We start from the raw sequence: 13349 nt of genomic DNA on the forward strand, positions 1-13349 counted from the left end.
TATTTAGGTAATTTTAATTATTATTCAGAGGTGCAACGTAATGAATTTAATATTATCTTATTCTTAGACATTTTATTATTTCCAATTTTTTAGCATTTTAGATAGTTTTGTAAGTATTCATATTCATAGCTTTTTTTTTCAGTTGAATTATTTTCTCAGGACACATATCACAGTGACCAGTCAGTTCCTGAAACTCATGTGTTTCTGGCATTTTATTTTTTTCCCTCTGTTCTTCAAAACCTCTAAGCATGAACCTTGACACTTGTATTTTATAAATATCATATGAGAATACACACTATTTAAGCCGAAAACCAAAAATGTTAATTCAAGTATGATAGAAAGAATTGTATCACCTGTGAAACACACAGCAAAGAATCCCTCTTTGGAGCATCCCTAAGCCCTCCTGTCAGCCCCTGAAACTGGACCTGTGGTATCAGTTTTTTACCTGCTACAAGATCAGTTGACAGGATCAACCACCTTTTATGCCTCCATCCCTTGTCCCCAGGGGAATGACTGTGGCAACACTTTGGAAACGGGATAGGGGATTTCATAGGCACTCTTGCAACAGGCAAATATAGCACATGATGCATGTTCACAGCCAGTGACTTATTGGTCAGGAGGGATTTTACAATGGGGGGGGGAGAAGGAAAAAAATGTAAAGGAACATGACAAAAATATTTTTGTCGAAAGGCAAGCTTTGGGTCTGTATTTGCTTACCATTGTATCAGTAGCATCTATTTTGGTACCTGGTTCCTATGAGATGCTCAATAAAAATGTGTGGAATGAATGAAAGAGAAAGGATAATTTGTACCCAAGGAAAAATCTGTATTCTAGACAGCAACCAAAACCAAAAATTTTTCTGGCCAGTAGGTGGGGCCATAGCGTGTCACCATTAACCACCTGGAAGTAGAACATGGCTATGGCCAGATTTATACTCCCCTATTTCCACTTGGCTTTTGCCACCTTGATAGCTGCCCCTTAGGCACCTGTGTTCAGCTACCAGGTCAAAGGGATTGTCAGGGCAGAATCTCCATTTCTGAATCACTTCTGAACTGTCTTAAGCCAGGGCACTGTTCAGCTCTCCTCATCCCTAACCCCCTGAGCGAGGCCAGGGATGGAACCCGTGTCCTCATGGATGCTTGTGGTGGCCATTCACCACTGAGCCACCATGGGAACTCCCTGAACTTGTCTTAAGCTAGTACACTGTTCGGCTCTCCTCCCTCCAAATGCTCTGTGACTCTGGTCACCATACTGCAGTTCCCATTAGCTATGGTATCCCGCACATCAGGGCATAAATATACTAAGTAATTATCCATTGTTACCTGAAAGTCACATTTAACTGGGCATCTTGTATTTTTATTTGCTAGATCTGGGGGTCCTATCTCCAGCTACCTATCTTAATGCCTCCCGACAGAGACTCTGGTTTTCTTCCCCCGTTGAGACCAGGAATTAGGCTTGCAGTTGGCATCTGGTCACCCTTTGGCTGGCAGTGCTAGAGCAGAAGGAGCAGCCAGCCTTGGACATGGAGCTTAGGCTGAGCTGTCTCAGAGGGCTCTCTGACGCATTTTCAGAAAAGAGAAGCCACCTGACAACCCAAAGAAAAGGCAGACAAGCAAGAGTTCAGGCCAACTGCCGGAGGATGGTCCATTCCTTTGCATGATGTGCACAGTTTGTTCTGCACTTGTTTCATTTGTATGTGACACAGAAAGAAGACAGAGGACAAGGGATGATACTACCCGGAGCCATGGGGGAGAAATGAGGGGCACTTTTCAGTTGGGGCTCCGTAGTCAAGACTTTCTTCTTGATGCTCTCGACACCACGTGACTCAGGACTGGCATGAATATCCTTCCAGGAGGAAATTCAGAATGAAGATACTGGGTGGAATGTCATGTGGGAGTTAAGAATATGAGCTCAGAAATCTGGCTTCCTGGGGTCCAGTCCAGGATCCATCTCTTCTAGGCAAATGGTTTTTACTTAACCTCTCTGGCTCTCAGTTTCCTCATCAGTCAAGTAAGGATAAGAGACTCCACCTCAAAAGGCTGTTGTGAGAATTAAATGAGATCATGCATGAGAAGCACATTCCTTCAACACTGACCGCTCATACCGATGCAATATTCAAAGTTACCAAATATGATGGCTATAGGAGAACAGAGTGGGAATGAATTTCTGACGCAGGAGGTATGGGGTATCCGAGTTCTTTATGTTGCGAGTAATAGTAAGCCCAAGTCAATTTGGACTGAACCGCAAAGGAGGCTTCTTGGCCTCTACCAATGGAATGTCCAACAATGAGGCAGGCTTCAGGAATGGTTTGAATCAGCAGTCAGCGCCATCATCAAGGACAGTTCTTTTTGTCCTTTACCCTGTCACCTGAGTATCAGCTTCATGCTCAGATCTGCTTTCTTCCTGGTGGTGGGATGCCTGGCACCCTCACTTCCAATGAGGACAGAGTGGGGAGGTTTAGGCTGGCCTTCCAGGTGGAAGTGCTGAGACTCACCCTGGCTGGATGGAGGCACAGGCTCACTGCTGCACCAGGGACAGGGCCAGGAAAATGCAGCATGCCCTCTAGTGAGTTAAACAAGGCCCCCTTTTAAAGCTGCAGGGGAATCAGTTTCTCCCAAATTGCATGAGCTGCTCAAGGGAGAGGAAGATTCCAGATGGAGGTATGGGTAATACAAGAAAGGGACATGGATGCCTGGTAGGCACTAAGTAGGCATCTAATAAGTTGTTCTGTCTGGAATGATGGGAGCAATATGTCAAAAGTGTCCCCAATTAAGAGTGGGCCCAGGGTGAATGGAGGTGTGGCAGTGGAAACATGGGATGCAGGCGGTGTGGTGGACGCCCTTCATCTCCCGGACTCAAAGGCAAATCTGTTAATAAAATATCTTCCTGGCGGAGCTGTCTCCTGGTGTAGGTTCAAGAAAATGTGCATTCACAGGAAGAGGGAGGAAATTCTAGACTCAAAGTTGCAGTGTCGCAGCTCTGCAAGGTCACCCAGAACGGGCACAATTCCTTAGGAAGAGCAAGAGGGCGTAAAGAGAGAAGAGGCAGAGGCTCTCTGACATCTCGGGATGGCAGGAAAAGAGATGCTGGCAGAGACAGCCAGGTTGATGGTCCACCAGGAGGACCACCGTGGGAGCCAAAGAGGAGGTGTTCGCTTCTCTGCAGGAAGCCTCCAGCAGGGGAAGTGAGCGGGAGCGACCTAAAACGAGAGACCCACAGACTCCATGAAATGTGTTTGGAAAAGAGAGATTCCCCCTATCCTGGCACCAGGTTCTGATGGCTCCTCAGGTCCCCGAACCACCACAGCACCTCCTCTTGCTCTAGATGGTGCATCGCTGGCCAGGAGCACCAGAATCCACAGGATTAGCAGTTTACAAACTGCAGCCTGGAAGTGGGGCACCCAGAGCCTTCTGTCAGAAGCCAGGGGGCCAGAGGAGAGGCGTCTGGGATACACCGTGAGATTGTCACAGCAGCTGGCTTTAATCACCCTGCCCATCCCAGTCCGATGGTGTTCCCAGGGGTGGAGCAGGACATCAAGAGGGGAGTGTGGGCAGCGGAGAGCAGTTCAAATTGCCCTAGGGTCCACTGTGCCACATGCAGCCTCTGTTTCCCCATAACTGGACTGAGCTTGGCTCCTGTGACCCGTGGTCCAAATGGACAGTGTGTCTGATCCTCCAAGCCTCCCTCCTTGCCTGCTGCTCAAACTCTTATTTTTCTTGGGTGTGAAAGAGGCTCTCAGTCCTCGTGCATGGTGTCCACTCTATGGTGCAAGGCCAGGGATCGAACCCACAACCTCATGGTTCTTAGTCGGATTCGTTAACCACTGAGCCACGACGGGAACTCCCTAAATCATAAGCTTTTGCAAAAATTTTCTGCTTTTCTAAAATCGTCACCTTGGAGTTCCAACTAGGAACCATGAGGTTGTGGGTTCGATCCCTGGCCTCACTCAGTGGGTTAAGGATCTGGCGTTGCCATGAGCTGTGGTGTAGGTCGCAGACGAGGCTCGGATCCTGCGTTGCTGTGGATGTGGTGTAGGCCAGCAGCTGTAGCTCTGATTAGACCCCTAGCCTGTGAACCTCCATATGCTATAGGTGTGGCCCTGAAAAGCAAAAAAATAAAATAAAATCCCCACCTTGACACTAATAAAATATATTTTATTTCAGAATTTAATCTTTTCAACAGACATGCTGTAGTCTACTTAGGAGGTTGAAAGACAAAAAGGCTCTTTTAAGGCAAAATCCTTCTACACACACCCCGAGTTTCCATCTAAAGCTACCTTGACGACCGGCGGAAGAGCAGTGGGTATCAGGGATGAAAGGGCGACTTCTCAAGACCTCAGGCTCTTCTCCTCCACATGTTTAAGGACGGGTGCTGTCTATTCCAGGCAGGACTGGAGATGGCTCACATAGACATACGGGGAGATGACAAAGGGAAGTGAGTGTAAGAAAGACAAGCTGTGGAGTCCCCATCGTGGCTCAGCGGAAACGAATCTGACTAGCATCCATGAGGACATAGGTTCGACCCCTGGCCTTGCTCAGCAGGTTAAGGATCCGGTGTTGCTGTGACTGTGGTGTAGGCTGGCAGCTACAGCTCCAGTTCAACCCCTGGCCTGGGAACCTCCATATGCTGCCCTAAAAAGACCAAAAAAAAAGACGAGTTGTGCCAGTGGGCTGATGTCACTTCTGTCATGGAAGCAGGGGTGCTGGGAGAGGCCCCCACCAGCAGGTGGCTCACAGACCCGCTCTCACACAACTTCAGGCCAAGGCCAATGACGGGGCTGAGCAGAGAGTCAGGTCTGGACCAGGACACGACGGACAGGACGGAGACACGACGCTCATATTGCTAATGCTCCCCATGTCGCGGGGGTGGGATTTACAGTCCCAAACGCAGCTCCTCGAAACGCACACCTCTCCCCAATAAGCCACACCCTTAACGCACACCCCCTTGGTCAAGTAAGCCCCCAACATATGCCCTGTTTACTGCTAAGCCAACTCTCCTACTCTTTTCTTAGGTTGAAACCCCTGGGGCCACCAGCATCCCCGACTCCCGAGGCTGGGTCTCCACCCACCATCTTCCCCCACATCTCAACATTTGCAGGTTACGTAGGAAAACGACTGCCCTTATCTATGGGAGGAACAATGCCAGGTGCTCACCACGTGGCTTCCTCTTTCTGGGCACAAGGGAAGATGACATCTCCCAGGCTCCTTTGAAGTTTGTTCTGGGCATTGAAAGCAAGCAGAAGAAATGTAGGTCACTTCTAGACCGTGCCCTTGAAACATTCTTGCACACACCTCTGGCAACCTCGTCCCCTTCTGCAGCGACCTCTACAGAAGTGACCACAGGCTTAAGATGTGGTCACCACAAGATAAGGATCTAGAACCCCGTGTCTTCTCCTGGAGGTAGCCCCTACCCCCAGCCCAGGACAGCCACCCAACCCACGCTGGACTATGATGTAGGCAATAAATAAAACTTCACTATATATATTAAGCTGCGGAGACCGCAGGTCGTTTGGTACAGCTGTTAGCATGAGTCACCCTGACTGATGCGCTATCCAAGCTGATGACCCCGTGCCAATCATCAGTCCTGCCCTCAAAATTCCTTTACGGCCTTGGTCAACCTCAGCTCTCATGTCACGGGGATGGACGATCATCTGGACCAACCCCTCTGCCCCCCCACCAGGCTGTCCCTGACCCCACTGCCTTTGTACCCAAGGTGCTGAGGACACAGTGCAGATATACGCTGGGGCTTTGGGCAGGAGGTCATGATGGGACTGCAAGATATTCATGCCCAGTCTGGACTCTGTCTCCTCAGTCCAGAGCAGCTGGATGTGTCAGGGTAGACTTGGCGTGGAGAGAGGAAGATACCAGCCAATTCTAAACTGATGTCTAGGTCTAGCCAATCAATCCCTGTCTGCCGATGTTTGCCCTCATTGGCCAAGGCCACTTGCCCAGCTCTGAACACATCCTGAATGAAGAGCCTTTTAACTACATTCTGATGAAATCTCACTACGGCAATGCATAAGTCTGCTAGGGCTGCCGTAAAAAACATACCACAGACTGTGTGGTTTGAACAAGAGAATTTTTAAAAATTTTTTACTATAATTTTAAAATGTTGTGTCAATTTCTGTTGTACAGCAAAATGACTCAGTTATATGTACATATACATTCTTTTATTTTTAGGCAAGAAGTAGATTTATGAAGATAGGACACTTGTGAGAGATAAAGGTGGGCAGGTGAGGAGGCTCCGCCAACATTCTTTTTTTAAAAAAATGTTATTTTCCATCACGGTCTATCCCAGGAGATTTGATATAGTGCCCTGGGCTATACAGTAGGACCTTGTTTATCCACTTTAAATGTAATAGTTTGCATCCATTAACCCTAAGCTCCCAGTCTATCCCATTCCCTCCCTCACCCTTGGCCACCACAAGTCTGGTCTTTATGTCTGTAAGTCTGTTTCTGTTCTGTAGATAGGTTCATGTGTGCCATATTTTAGATTCCACATATAAGTGATATCATATGGTATATGTCTTTGTCTGACTTACTTCACTTAGTATGAAAATCTCTGATTGCATCCATGTTACTACAAATGGCATTATTTTGTTCATTTTCATGGCTGAGTAGTATTCCATTGTATATTCCATCTTCTTAATCCATTCATCTGTCGATGGACATTTAGATTGTTTCCATGTCTTGGCTATTGTGAATAGTGCTGCAATGAACATAGGGGCGCATGTATCTTTTTGAATTACGGTTTTGTCTGGGTATATGCTCAGGAGTTTGCTGGATCATATGGTAATTTTAATTTCAGTTTTCTGAGGAACCGCCATACTGTTTTCCGTAGTGGTTGTACCAACTTACCTTCCCACCGACAGGAGGGTTCCCTTTTCTCCACACCCTCTCCAGCATTTGTTATTTGTGGACTTGTTAATGATGGCCATTCTGACTGGGGCGAGGTGGTGCCTCATTGTAGTGTTGATCTACATCACTTGAAACAAGAAAAATGTATTTTTGCACCATTTCGAAGGCTGGAAAGTCTGAGAACAAGATGTTGGCATGGCTGGTTTTTCCTGAAGCCTCTGTCTTTGCCTTGAAAACAGCCACCTTCTCCTGGTGGCCTCACGTGGTCTCTCCTCTGTGCACACGCATCCCTGGTCGCTGTGTTGTGTCCAGATGTCCTTTTATAGGGACACCTGTCACATTGGATGAAGGGCCACCCTGACGGCCTCATCTTAATTTAATCACGCCTTTTAAAGACTTTATCTCTAAATACAGTCACCTTTACAGGTACTGTGGGTTAGGAATTCCACATTTGAACTTGAGAGAACACAATTCAGCCCATAAAAAATAGGACCCATTTTGTGGTCTTCACAGTCATATTTCTAAAGATTATTTAAGGAGAAAAAAGCCCCTTCTTATGGGACAAGTCAAATCACCTACAGCGTACTCTTAGCAGGGCACCGGGGTTGGGCTGGATATTTCCAAAGTTTGCTATAAGAAAAACGTTAGGAGAAAATGTACACAACCATGAGGCTGGTGATGGGCTTCTAGATACAACACCAAAAGCATAATCTTCCCTCAAAAAAAATTTTTTTTTTGGTTGGGGCCTCAGCATGTGGAAGTTCCTGGGCAAACCCGCGCCACAGCAGCGACCTAAGGCACAGTGGTGACAACACCAGATCCTTATCCCACTGAGCCACTGGGGAACTCCCCGCCCCCACATTTAATAAAGCGGACCTTATTAGAATTTAAAACTTTGCTCTGTGAACAACACTGTTAAAAGAATGAAAATACAAATTACCTACTGGAGAAAATATGTATACATCACATATCAGTTAAAGGACTTGTATGTAGAATACACACCAAACCTCGGGTGGAGACAGACAATGAAAAAGCTAAATCAAGGGAGTTCCCATTGTGGTGCAGCGGAAACAAATCCGACTAGCATCCATGAGGACACAGGTTTGATCCCTGGCCTTGCTCTGTGGGTCAGGGATCTGGCATTGCTGTGAGCTATGGTGTAGGTCACAGAGGCAGCTCAGATCCCGTGATGCTATGGCTGTGGTGTAGGCCAGCAGCTGCAGCTCTGATTCGACCCCTATCCTGGGTACTTCATATGCTGTGGGTGCGGCCCTAAAAAGCTTAAAAAAAAAAAAAAAAAAGTTGGAGTTCCCGTCGTGGCGCAGTGGTTAACGAATCCAACTAGGAACCATGAGGTTGCGGGTTCGATCCCTGCCCTTGCTCAGTGGGTTAACGATCCGGCGTTGCCGTGAGCTGTGGTGTAGGTTGCAGACGCGGCTCAGATCCCGCATTGCTGTGGCTCTGGCGTAGGCCGGTGGCTACAGCTCCGATTCAACCCCTGGCCTAGGAACCTCCATATGCCGCGGGAGCGGCCCAAGAAATAGCAACAACAACAACAAAAGACAAAAAAAAAAAAAAAAAAAAGTTACATCAATAAGCCATTCGGCCTGGCAGATGGTAAGAGTGCTAAGGGAGGGCTCATGGAACAGAGACACCTGAACAGATTCTAGGGGCAGGTGGGAGGGGCGTGTGCAGACACCTGGAGGAAGCCAATAGAGGCAGAGGAAGAGCTGGTGCAAAGGCCCTGAAGTGGGAACATGAACATGCCTGGCCCGTGAGGGCGAGAGCACGGGGTAGTGTAGCAGGGGAAAGTCAGGGATGCGGGGGGCCTGACTGGCAGGGTCCTGCAGCCCAGTGTGAGGACTTAGCAATGGGCTGGGTTTTGAGCAGAGGAGTGATGTGATCTGGCTTCCGCTTCAACAGTTCCTTCTGGCTGCTCCATGGACAAAATACTGCCAGAGACGAGGGAAGACCAGCGAGGGGTCTGAGACACCAGTCCAGGAGGGGGATGATAGTGGCTTGGACCAGAAGGGCAGCAGCGGAAGTGGAGAGAAACAGGTGGGTTTTGGTTACTTTTTTTTTTTTTTTTACTTTTTAGGGCCACACCCACAGCATATGGAAGTTTCCAGGCTAGGGATCGATTCAGAGCTACAGTTGCTGGCGTACACTACAGCCACAGCAACACAGGATCCAAGCCACGTCTGTGACCTACACCACAGCTCACGGCAACACCAGATTCTTAACCCACTGTGAACAAGGCCAGGGACTGAACCCACCACCTCATGGTTGCTAGTCGGATTCGTTTCCTCTGTGCCACAATGGGAACTCCTCTGGCTGCAATTTTAAAAGTCGAAGATAATGTCCACAGGATTTGCTGATGTCTGAGTTGGGTTGAGGTGGGGACACACAACAGAGAGTCAAGGGGGCCAGCCCGTCTCAGCAGCACCCACCAATGGTCTCCAGAGGTTGTTTTTGCAACACCTGCAGACACCCCCTCCCCGACTCCCAAGGAGCCTTGGCAAACCTGGGCCCGGCCTTCGTCCCTCCACCTGCTGGCACCCCCGCAGCTGGGCCCAAGCTTCTGAGATTGGGGGTTGGAAATGGCCGAGACACACTGTGAGCCTAGTGGGACATTCCGGGCAAAAGGAAGCAGAACACGGAGTAGCAGGGAGAAAGGATCCAGGCTGGGGGTTAATAACAGTCCCGACTTTTGGGTCCCAATCCTCAGATGAGGTAACACCTATGTGACAATTGCCGGCACAGGATGGGGTGGCTTGTGTGTGCTACTTTCCCATCCCATATCAGTTACAAGGTTTGGGAGGGAACCCCTTACGTAATTCGAGTTTCTAAAAATCAACGTCATTGAGGTAGTGATTTATACACAAAAAGTGCCTACATCGAAAGTGGACGATTCAGTGAGCTTTGACAGGCACATCCTGTGAAGTTACCAGAACGTTTCCAGCATCTGCAAAAGTTTCCCCACATCATCCCAGCCTCTGCCTCGGTCCCAGGCACCACTGATCTGCCTTCTAACGCTATAGATCGCTTTGTATGTTATAGATGTTAATCTTCGTGGAAGCGTAGCACCTTCTGTTGCCAGCTTTTTTCACCTGTCCTTGTGCTTCTGCGATGCATTTATAGTGGTGTGTGCGTCAGTTCATTTGCTGTTATTACCGAGTGGCATCTCGCAGGACAGACACACCACAGTGTTGCTCCATCTGCCAGCGGATGGCTGTTTAGATGCCTTCCAGTCTGGGCTACTGCGACTAGTGCTGCTGGAAGCATTCATGTCCCAGTCTTTGCGTAGGCACAGGCTTTCATTTCTCTGGGGCAAATACACACCTCGGAGCCGGAGCCGGACGGGTGGGTCACGTGAGAAGGGGTTAGTATGTTTACCTTTGGAAGACACTGCCCGACAGAATCCCCTAAGGGTGGTACCATTTTTCATTCCCATCAGCGGGGTCAGATAACTCCCACTTTTCTACCACGGAGAGAAACACCGGCTGTCAGTCAAGAGGACAGAAGAGCAGCCGGAGTAAAGTCTGCCAGGTGACGGCTGGGTTTCTGGCCAGTTACCACCCAGCACAACTATGCAGCCCAACAGGCCTTCAGAACTGGGCTTGAAGATGTGTTCAGGTACCACATCCGTCACTCTTCCACCAGGCTCTGGAGACACTGGTTCACTTGGTTTTTTGTTTGTTTGTTTGTTTGTTTTTCCCCAGTGAGGATATACTATAGCTCATTAGCAGAGGGTTTTCTGTTTGATTTTTTTTCAGCCACACCCGTGGCAGGTGGACGTTCCCCCGGGGGGCTCATGGGTGGAATCTGAGCCACAGATCCTTAACCCACAGCACCACAGCAGGAACGCTCCCAGCAAAGTTTTATAATGCACAGGAGACTAGAGCACACATAAATACACCTCCCTTCCTCCCTCCCTCCCTCCCTCCCTCCCTCCCTCTCTCTCTCTCTCTCTCTCTCTCTCTCTCTCTCTCTCTCTCTCTCACACACACACACACACACACACACACACACACACACACACACACACAGTAACTTGGAGCACCTTTGGGTAAAGCAAACTCTGGAAAATATCCAGCTCAATCACGGTGAGCTATTAAGAGTATCTTCTAATCTGTCCGATCCCCCACATCCTGAGAAGAGGATTTAAAAATAAACTTTTAATTTTGGGATAGTTTTAGATTTGCAGAAAGGTTAGGAAGATAGTACAGAGTTCCCTGTTACCCGGCCCCCAACGTCCCCTGTGGCTGTAACTGCACCTTATTATGGTCCATTTGTCACCACCAATGAACTGATAGTGAGCCACTGTTATTAGCTAATTCAGATTTCCTTACTTTTCACCTAAAGTACTTTCTCCATCCCACGTTGCAGGAAGTCATCAGGTCTCCTTAGCCTCTTCCAAATCTGTGACAGCTTCTCAGACTTCCCTTGTTTTTTATGACTCTGACCTTTTCAAAGAGTCAGGTATTTTCAGAAGGTCCCTCAACTTGGGCTTTGTTTTGTTTTGTCTTTTTGCCATTTCTAGGGCCGCTCCCGCGGCATATGGAGGTTCCCAGGTTAGAAGTCCTATCAGAGCTGTAGCCACCAGCCTACACCACAGCCACAGCAACGCAGGATCTGAGCCGTGTCTGCGACCTACACCACAGCTCACGGCAATGCTGGATCCTTAACCCACTGAGCAAGGCCAGGGAGCGAACCGGCAACCTCATGGTTCCCAGTGGGATTCGTCAACCACTGTGCCACGACGGGAACTCCAACTTGGGTTTGCTGAAATTTTTTCCCCATAGTTAAACTGGTTACTGGTTTGGCAGAGGAAGACCACGGAGGCACAGCGCCTTTCCCATCCCATCAAATCCAGGGCCCACACCATCAACCTGACTTGCCCCTGCTGGTGAGGACCTTGCTCACCGGACTGAGGTCGTGTCCATCGGGTGTCTCCGCTGTGAAGCGCTGTCTCCCCACCCCCGCCTCTGTCCGCTTTGGAAGAAAGTCCCCACGTGCCGCCCACTCTTAAGGGTGACGAGTTCTCCCTGAGGAGAAGTAGCTGGAATTCATATGCACCAGAGACGACTGTCTCTTTTCCTCATTTATTTAATCAATCGTCTGTTTATATCAGTGTAACCTTGTGGATAATTATTTTTTGCTTGGGGTTTCAACCCACCCCTATGCTACTTCCTGCTCAAATTGTTCCAGTTTTGGCCCTGGGGAGCCCTTCCCCTCAGCTCCTTCGACAAACCCCATCGTGTGTGTGTACGTGTGTGCAGCACTCCCTTACTCTAGAAGATACTCCAGGCTCATCGTGTCTACTCCCTGCCCCAGCCCTAGAATCCGTCACTTCTCAGAGGAGCCCGGGCTCCTTTTACTGGGGACTGAATGATACTGGAAATCAAGATCAGATGTGCTCCCGCCTTCTAAGCCCTCACAGCGGTCGGCGAGCAAACACCTGTGCAGCTGCTAACAATGTCCAGCTTATCTAGAAATATTTCTAAATGTATCCATCTGTTGCAACAGAGGCTAAGCATGAGTTCTCGCTTAGGTCCCTGACTCTAATCCACAGGGGTCCCTCTAGCGTTCCCCCCCTGTGCTTGTCTGTAACCTCCCACTCCAACAGATGGCTGCCACCATCCACCGACTTCATTGTTCAACTCCAGTGTGTGTGTATAGTATGATTTCAGAATTGCTAACCTGCCCCCCCATAGGAAACAACTTTACCCGCTACAGCACAGTGCTCTGCGCAGTTCTCTTGCCTTGCGTTTTACAGACTCCGCTCACTTCCAGTATTACTTAGGTCAGCATCTTCTCTCCCATCCAAACCTCCTTTCCTGGACTGGTTTCCCCTTCTCCTGCCAATAAACCTGGCCAGGGTGGGGTGGGGGAGCTCCGGCAGTGGAGTCCTCTGCAGGGGCTGGATCCCCACGCCCTATCGGCTCTCATCAGTCCCCTCTCATCACTGGACTGAGTGACATCCCCCTACCCCAAAACAACCCAGGTCATTCCTCTCGACTTACCTGCCAAGCTCTGTGACCTCAGGGATGGACCTGGCCCCAAGCCCAGCTCTGGTCAGTCTTAGGACTGACTCCTGTCTGAGGACCACTGTGCATCCCCCCGGGACCTCACAGCGGGGGTCAGCCGCTCTGGGCCCTGGCCAAGCTGTCCAGCCATCCTGCTGGCCCACCTGGTAACTGGGGCCTTCTCGGATTACTCAGAGGATCACTTTGCCTTAGAAACTCCAGCTGTCACCTCGGACGCATCAGTAACTGATGCCAAGGCCCTGAGCAGCAGAAGGCTGGCAACAAGCGAGTGTCCCCAGGTGTCCTGCTAGCACTGTGCTCTGTCACCGCAGCCATTGCCATCACCAGAGAAGAAGGTGAGCAAACCCAGAGGGAGGTGCGGCACCCAGCATTCTGGAATGGGGAGCCCTAGGATGCCTCCCTCCCGTGAGCCCTGTTGGGAGCCTGGATTCCTGTTGCCAGG

The 13349-nt window shown here is 49.4% G+C and overlaps 1 protein-coding gene across 1 annotated transcript in view; it reads left to right on the forward strand.

Annotated features, from left to right (window-relative positions):
- Positions 1-13349, forward strand: part of GRID2IP (Grid2 interacting protein) — a 56084-nt gene that overhangs the window by 9264 nt on the left and 33471 nt on the right. Inside the window, exons 2-4 of the mRNA XM_021086075.2 lie at positions 8781-8915; positions 10315-10493; positions 13100-13242. The gene's annotated coding sequence lies outside the window, so the exon portion shown is untranslated. The remainder of the gene's footprint in view (positions 1-8780; positions 8916-10314; positions 10494-13099; positions 13243-13349) is intronic.

The sequence above is a fragment of the Sus scrofa genome, chromosome 3 (genome assembly GCF_054392235.1).
Source record: "Sus scrofa isolate SSC_HxYL_T2T_F1_AM1 chromosome 3, Sscrofa_HxYL_maternal_Yorkshire_Landrace_v2.0, whole genome shotgun sequence".
Classification (NCBI taxonomy): domain Eukaryota; kingdom Metazoa; phylum Chordata; class Mammalia; order Artiodactyla; family Suidae; genus Sus; species Sus scrofa.